Below are 7,702 nucleotides of genomic sequence, written 5' to 3' on the forward strand. Positions count from 1 at the left end.
TTGTGTCAAGAGATTGTTCTTTTGTTTCGAGGATGACATCTAGATGGGTAGGTTTCAAGCCGTGTGGCACTGGTCATCGAGCCATTTCGGTAACTAACCCCCATCTCGTTTGCTTGTGATGTCTTGAGCGCGACCACGACTCGAAGTTCTGCTGGGCCATGGCACCAAAGCCCTTGCGGGAGCGGTCCATGAAGCTCCTTGTGGCCTGGTAGTCGACACCGGCGATCTCGACTCCTCTGATGTCCCGGCCCGATTGAGGAAGAGAAGGTCGTGGGAATGCTCCACAGCACCAAGTCCTCTTCTTTACACTCTAGGTCCTCGGGTCACTCGAGGAAGAGGCATAGGAAGTCCAAACAAACTCTGATTTCACCTCATCTGTTATAATGACAATACAATAACGGAGCATCAATGCTCTAGGCAAGGTACTGCGGAACTGGAAACCAGGTTCGACTCCATTCCTCACCCCGTTTCCGGGAGCTGGTGTGACCCCCACTCAAGTGAAACAATTCTATGAGGCCATGTGCTGCATATTTGAGCGGCCCGACCCCTCTGGCGCACCTCTTCGGGCCCGTAAGCTTGGAGAAGCCCACACCAGGCTCCACACCGACTGCTCCGGCCTTGACACTGGTGGGGTCTCATGGATCGAATTACAGGTCAGTGCCGGTCGTGCCAACTCTACCTTCCCCCGGCCTCTACCTTTCCCCGGCGCCGGCCTCTACCTTTCCCCGGCGCCGGCCTCTACCTTTCCCCGGCGCCGGCCTCTACCTTTCCCCGGCGCCGGCCTCTACCTTGCGCCGGCCTCTACCTTTCCCCGGCGCCGGCCTCTACCTTGCGCCGGCCTCTACCTTTCCCCGGCGCCGGCCTCTACCTTTCCCCGGCGCCGGCCTCTACCTTTCCCCGGCGCCGGCCTCTACCTTTCCCCGGCGCCGGCCTCTACCTTTCCCCGGCGCCAGCCTCTACCTTTCCCCGGCGCCAGCCTCTACCTTTCCCCGGCGCCAGCCTCTACCTTTCCCCGGCGCCAGCCTCTACCTTTCCCCGGCGCCAGCCTCTACCTTTCCCCGGCGCCAGCCTCTACCTTTCCCCGGCGCCAGCCTCTACCTTGCCCCAGCCTCTACCTTTCCCCGGCCCCAGCCTCTACCTTTCCCCGGCCCCAGCCTCTACCTTTCCCCGGCCCCAGCCTCTACCTTTCCCCGGCCACCAAACTCATTCTGATACCGAATGACTCAGAGCGACATCGGTCGACGTCTTCTCCGGGTGCTGACTGAGCACAGAGTTTCTACGTCATTGCCTGTACAATTTAAAGAGGTTTCAGGCTTGGGAGAAGAATGGGAGGGATCCCTGGACCCTTTGAAACACCAGTCGGATGCCCCATGTGAGCACTTGGACTGGGATGAGGACCTGGAGAAGCCAGTGGAATGGACACATCTCCAGATACTGGCATGCTCTAGCTGTCTAGTGTGGCTTCTGAGGAGGGGAGGGGTGGTCAAGAGGGTGGCAGAGGTCCTTGACCTGGAGCTTCCCTCGGTGCCGGTCAAGTCTAATCTCTTGACCAAAGTGCTTCAACCTGGGGCTTCCTCGTCCAAACCCCTTTTTCCCTTTCATGAAGCACATACAGATGTCCTTCTAGGCACATGGTAGAAGCCTAGCACATGGGCTCCTGCAAAAGCACGCCCCCATAGCCCCGTACCGGATGATCCAAGTTTCCTCTGCCAGCACCCACCAGTGAGAGCTTGGTGGCACAGTCTTCAACGACCGATGGCACTTTCCCTTCCGCTCCCACGAATAGGGAATCCAAGAGGCTGGACGTACTTGAGAAGATGTTTTCTTCCACCAGCCTTGCATGGAGGTCGGTGAACACTGCATGCTTATAGGGCAGTTTCTCACGCACCTTATGGGAAACAGTGCTCAAGTGCTGCCACAGGTCCTGGAGGAGGCCTGGGCCATGCTCTCCCAAGCAAAGATTGGAGAGATGCAGCAAAGTTCACTATTAGGTGTTTCTTAGATACGACTGACTCACTGGGTAGAGTGGTTTCTTTGACAGTGGCGTGAAGGCGCCACACCCGGCTGAGAACTTCTGGCTTCTCGGGTGATGTCCAGGCTAACCTAATGGCTTCTCGGGTGATGTCCAGGCTAACCTAATGGACATAACTTTTGATGGGACTAGTCTCTTTGGTGAGAAGGTGGACTCTGCTTTGGAGCGTTTCAAGGAATCTTGTGCTGCGGCCAGATCTTTGTACTTCTCGGTTACACCTCATGACTAGTCTACCTTTCACCCCTTTTGTGGCAATGGAAGGGATTATCAACCGCATCTGTCGTATCACAGCGACCGTCCTGCAAAGACTTCCCAACTTGTTTGAGGTCGTGGACACGGCACACCCCGACCTTGTGAGAATGGTAGCCAGACGTCATCTGCCAGCCAGCCCCCGGCAGCTGTAACTTTCAAGCTTTCCTAGTGTGGTTCTGCAGGACCATGCCACTCCAGTTGGAAGGAGAATTCAAAATCATCTCCTCCGCTGGAGATTCATAACATCGGACAAGTGGGTCTTGCAGATCATTCATGATGACTGTTCTCCCTTTGTAGGTCTCGGCTAGCATAGGCTGCGCTTGCGCAGTCTCGCTGGCGAGATTTTATGTCTCTAGTACGGGGCTTAAACAAGTCAGCTCTTCTCCATTGGCTGGCTTCCTAAACGGCGGCCAGCCATTGGAGAAGAGCTTTGCCTGTCACTCTAAGCCCCGTCTTTTTCGGATTGAGGGGCGTATTTTTTGCTGTCCTTTCTCTCCGTGACGTCTTCATTCACTCAACAAAAAACACGCCCCCAGTCTGAAAAGTACGGGGCTTACAGACTCCTGCGTGAGCCTACCCAATGCTTGTTCAACTAGGACCTGGTAGTCTGGCCAGACAGGTTCGTAAACCTAGAAAGATTGTTGCCTTCTGTTTGAGTTTACTATGTAAAAGAAGCTTGAAAAGAACTTCAGAGTTTCAATTGTTTTATAGACTTAATTAAAATACGTATCTTGAATCGGTAAAAGCATAACAAATATTTTTCGCGTCAACCCAGCTGAGCCACTTTGACCAGCACATATTTTCTCAGTAATAACCTAATATGCTTTCTTACAAGAAAAAAAAGTATTGCATTAACCAAACTACAAAGGACTTTGCATGTGTTTTGCTGAAAAGCGTGGCGCCTAATGTTGCACGTTGTTGTATCAGAGTCAGCGCTCTAGTTCTCTGTGAGAGCAAGCTGCATACGACACACTGTAAGCATGCGTGAGCTTTGTCGTCCTCACGTAGTGTGGAACATTCGCTGGTACCTCTGTTACAGGAAGTCATAGAAGCCAGAGCATGACATTCACAGCCTGCTGACCCCGACGTATCCCACCTGCCTCTCAGCGCCGGCACTTGAACCAACACCGACATGAAGATCCTCAGAGCTGCTGCCCTGATGCTGACACCGGGCTTCTCACGCCCTGGACAGGTACCGTCACGTCAACACATCTCGGTGGTACAGAGTCTGCACAGGTCGAGAATTAGGAGTTCATCTTTAGCAATAATGGCACACAGAGGTTTTACTGCTCGCCAGGGAGCCCGCTCAGGAAAACGAGCAGACACTAGAACCTGTCCCTACTTCGGTGGAGAAACCTTTCCTTGCGGCAGAACCCCAGTCAAGCGAGGTCCCTGCGTCACGCACTATTCAGAAGTACACACTGCTGTCATATTAGCAGTGCTTTAAATGGAGATTGAAAAGTGCGGGTACTTACTACTAAAGAGTACCTGCTTGCTTCTAAGAAGTGCTGATACTCCCCCATTAAAAGTATTTCTTCAATGCTGATAAGATATTCTTCCTTTCAAATTAAAGTAGTGCATGTGCTGCGTACCAGACAGTACTTCCCTATATATCGAGCCACTGAAAGTTAAAACTTGTTTTTTTTCTTGCCTCTGTTCCCTGGGGTGTTACTGGGCAGAGATGGGCGTGTGACCGACCTACACTGAGGGAAGCAACGGGTGAGCTCTGGGAGTTGGTGGGGGCCTCAAATAACCCATTTGTAAATAAGGAGACTCCCCAGGGTGAGGGTGTATGTGTGGCTCTGTGTGTGTGTGGCGCTCTGTATGTGTGTGTGTGTGGCTGTGTGTGTGTGTGTGGCTCTGTGTGTGTGTGTGTGTGTGGCTCTGTGTGACTGTGTGTGTTTGTGTTGTGCTCTGTGTGTGTCTCTGTATGGCTCTGGTGTGGCTCTCTGTGTGTGTGGCTCTGTGTGTGTGGCTCTCTGTGTGTGTGGCTCTCTGTGTGTGTGGCTCTCTGTGTGTGTGGCTCTCTCTGTGTGGCTCTGTGCGGCTCTGTGTGTGTGTGTGGCTCTGTGTGTGTGTGTGTGTGGCTCTGTGTGTGTGTGTGTGTGTGTGTGTGGCTCTCTGTGTGTGTGTGGCTCTGTGTGTGTGGCTCTGTGTGTGTGGCTCTGTGTGTGTGTGGCTCTCTCTCGGTGTGTGTGTGGGGGGCTCTGTGTGTGTGTGGGGGGCTCTGTGTGTGTGGCTCTCTGTGTGTGTGTGGGGCTCTGTGTGTGTGTGTTGGGCTCTGTGTGTGTGTGTGTGTTGGGCTCTGTGTGTGTGTGGCTCTGTGTGTGTGTGACTGTGTGTGTGTTGTGCTCTGTGTGTGTCTCTGTGTGGCTCTCTGTGTGTGTGGCTCTGTGTGTGTGTGGCTCTCTGTGTGTGTGGCTCTCTGTGTGTGTGTGGCTCTCTGTGTGTGTGTGTGTGTCTCTGTGTGTGTGTGTCTGTGTGTGTGTGTGTGTCTCTGTGTGTGTGTGTGTCTCTGTGTGTGTGTGTGTCTCTGTGTGTGTGTGTGTCTCTGTGTGTGTGTGTGTCTCTGTGTGTGTGTGTGTGTCTGTGTGTGTGTGTGTGTGTGGCTCTCTGTGTGTGTGTGGGTCTCTGTGTGTGTGTGGGTCTCTGTGTGTGTGGCTCTCTGTGTGTGTGTGTGGCTCTCTGTGTGTGTGTGTGCGGCTCTCTGTGTGTGTGCGGCTCTGTGTGTGTGTGTGGCTCTGTGTGTGTGTGTGTGTGTGGCTCTGTGTGTGTGTGTGGCTTTCTGTGTGTGTGTGTGTGTGTGTGTGGCTCTCTGTGTGTGTGTGTGGCTCTCTGTGTGTGTGTGTGTGTGGTGTGGCTCTCTGTGTGTGTGTGGCTCTGTGTGTGTGTGTGGCTCTCTGTGTGTGTGTGGCTCTGTGTGTGTGTGTGTGTGTGTGTGGCTCTGTGTGTGTGTGTGTGTGGCTCTCTGTGTGTGTGTGGCTCTCTGTGTGTGTGGCTCTCTGTGTGTGTGTGTGTGGCTCTCTGTGTGTGTGTGTGGCTCTGTGTGTGTGTGTGTGTGGCTCTGTGTGTGTGTGTGTGTGTGGCTCTGTGTGTGTGTGTGGCTCTGTGTGTGTGTGTGGCTCTGTGTGTGTGTGGCTCTCTGTGTGTGTGTGGCTCTCTGTGTGTGTGTGGCTCTCTGTGTGTGTGTGTGTGTCTCTGTGTGTGTGTGTCTGTGTGTGTGTGTGTGTCTCTGTGTGTGTGTGTGTCTCTGTGTGTGTGTGTGTCTCTGTGTGTGTGTGTGTCTCTGTGTGTGTGTGTGTCTCTGTGTGTGTGTGTGTCTCTGTGTGTGTGTGTGTGTCTGTGTGTGTGTGTGTGTGTGGCTCTCTGTGTGTGTGTGGCTCTCTGTGTGTGTGTGGCTCTCTGTGTGTGTGTGGCTCTCTGTGTGTGTGTGGCTCTCTGTGTGTGTGTGGCTCTCTGTGTGAGTGTGTGGCTCTCTGTGTGTGTGTGGCTCTCTGTGTGTGTGTGGCTCTCTGTGTGTGTGTGGCTCTCTGTGTGTGTGTGTGGCTCTCTGTGTGTGTGTGTGGCTCTCTGTGTGTGTGTGTGGCTCTCTGTGTGTGTGTGTGTGGCTCTGTGTGTGGTGTGGCTCTCTGTGTGTGTGCGGCTCTGTGTGTGTGTGTGGCTCTCTGTGTGTGTGGCTCTCTGTGTGACTCTGTGTGTGTGGCTCTCTCTGTGTGTGTGTGTGGCTCTGTGTGTGTGTGTGGCTCTCTGTGTGTGTGTGTGTGTGTGTGGCTCTCTGTGTGTGGCTCTGTGTGTGTGTGTGTGGCTCTCTGTGGCTCTGTGTGTGTGTGTGTCTCTGTGTGTGTGTGTGTGGCTCTGTGTGTGTGTGGCTCTCTGTGTGTGTGTGTGTGTGTGTGTGTGTGTGTGGCTCTCTGTGTGTGTGTGGCTCTGTGTGTGTGTGGCTCTGTGTGTGTGTGTGGCTCTGTGTGTGTGTGTGTGTGGCTCTGTGTGTGTGTGTGGCTTTCTGTGTGTGTGTGTGTGTGTGTGTGGCTCTGTGTGTGTGTGGCTCTGTGTGTGTGTGTGTGTGGCTCTCTGTGTGTGTGTGTGGCTCTCTGTCTGTGTGTGTGTGGCTCTCTGTGTGTGTGTGTGTGTGGCTCTCTGTGTGTGTGTGTGTGGCTCTGTGTGTGTGTGTGTGGCTCTGTGTGTGTGTGTGTGGTGTGGCTCTCTGTGTGTGTGTGGCTCTCTGTGTGTGTGTGTGTGTGTGTGTGTGGTGTGGCTCTCTGTGTGTGTGTGGCTCTCTGTGTGTGTGTGGCTCTCTGTGTGTGTGTGGTGTGGCTCTCTGTGTGTGTGGCTCTGTGTGCGGCTCTGTGTGTGTGGCTCTGTGTGCGGCTCTGTGTGTGTGTGTGGCTCTCTGTGTGTGTGTGTGGCTCTCTGTGTGTGTGTGGCTCTGTGTGTGTGTGTGTGGCTCTCTGTGTGTGTGTGGCTCTGTGTGTGGCTCTGTGTGTGGCTCTGTGTGTGTGTGTGGCTCTGTGTGTGTGTGTGGCTCTGTGTGTGTGTGGCTCTCTGTGTGTGTGTGTGTGTGTGTGGCTCTGTGTGTGTGTGTGTGTGGCTCTCTGTGTGTGTGTGTGTGGCTCTCTGTCTGTGTGTGTGTGGCTCTCTCTGTGTGTGTGTGTGTGTGGCTCTCTGTGTGTGTGTGTGTGGCTCTGTGTGTGTGTGTGTGGCTCTCTCTGTGTGTGTGTGTGTGTGTGTGTGGGGGGGGCTCTCTGTGTGTGTGTGTGTGTGTGTGTGTGGCTCTCTCTGTGTGTGTGTGTGGCTCTCTGTGTGTGTGTGGCTCTCTGTGTGTGGCTCTCTGCGTGTGGCTCTCTGCGTGTGGCTCTGTGTGTGTGTGTGTGTGGCTCTCTGTGTGTGTGTGGCTCTCTGCGTGTGTGTGTGTGGCTCTCTGTGTGTGGCTCTGTGTGTGTGTGTGTGTGTGGGGCTCTGTGTGTGGCTCTCTGTGTGGGTATGTGGCTGTGTGTGTGTGTGTGTGTGTGTTGGGCTCTGTGTGTGCGTGTTTCTCTGTGTGTGTGTTGGGCTCTGTGTGTGTGTTGGGCTCTGTGTGTGTGTTGGGCTTTGTGTGTGTGTTGGGCGGTGTGTGGGTGTGGCTCTGTGGGTGTGTGTGGGTGTGTATGGCTGTGTCTGTGTGTGGTTCTGTCTCGGTGTGTGGGGGGGCTCTGTCTCTGTGTGTGTGGCTGTGTGTGTGTGTGTGTTGGGCTCTGTGTGTGTGTGTTGGGCTCTGTGTGTGTGTGTGTGTGTTGGGCTCGGTGTGTGTGTGTGTTGGGCTCTGTGTGTGTGTGTGGCTGTGGCTCTGTGTGGGTGGGTGCGTGTGGCTCTGTGTGTGTGTGGGTGCGTGTTGCTCTGTGTGTGGCTGTGTGTGGGTGCAAATGCAATAGGTCTCGCATT

Source organism: Lissotriton helveticus, chromosome 10 (assembly GCF_964261635.1).
Source record: "Lissotriton helveticus chromosome 10, aLisHel1.1, whole genome shotgun sequence".
Taxonomy (NCBI): Eukaryota; Metazoa; Chordata; class Amphibia; order Caudata; family Salamandridae; genus Lissotriton; species Lissotriton helveticus.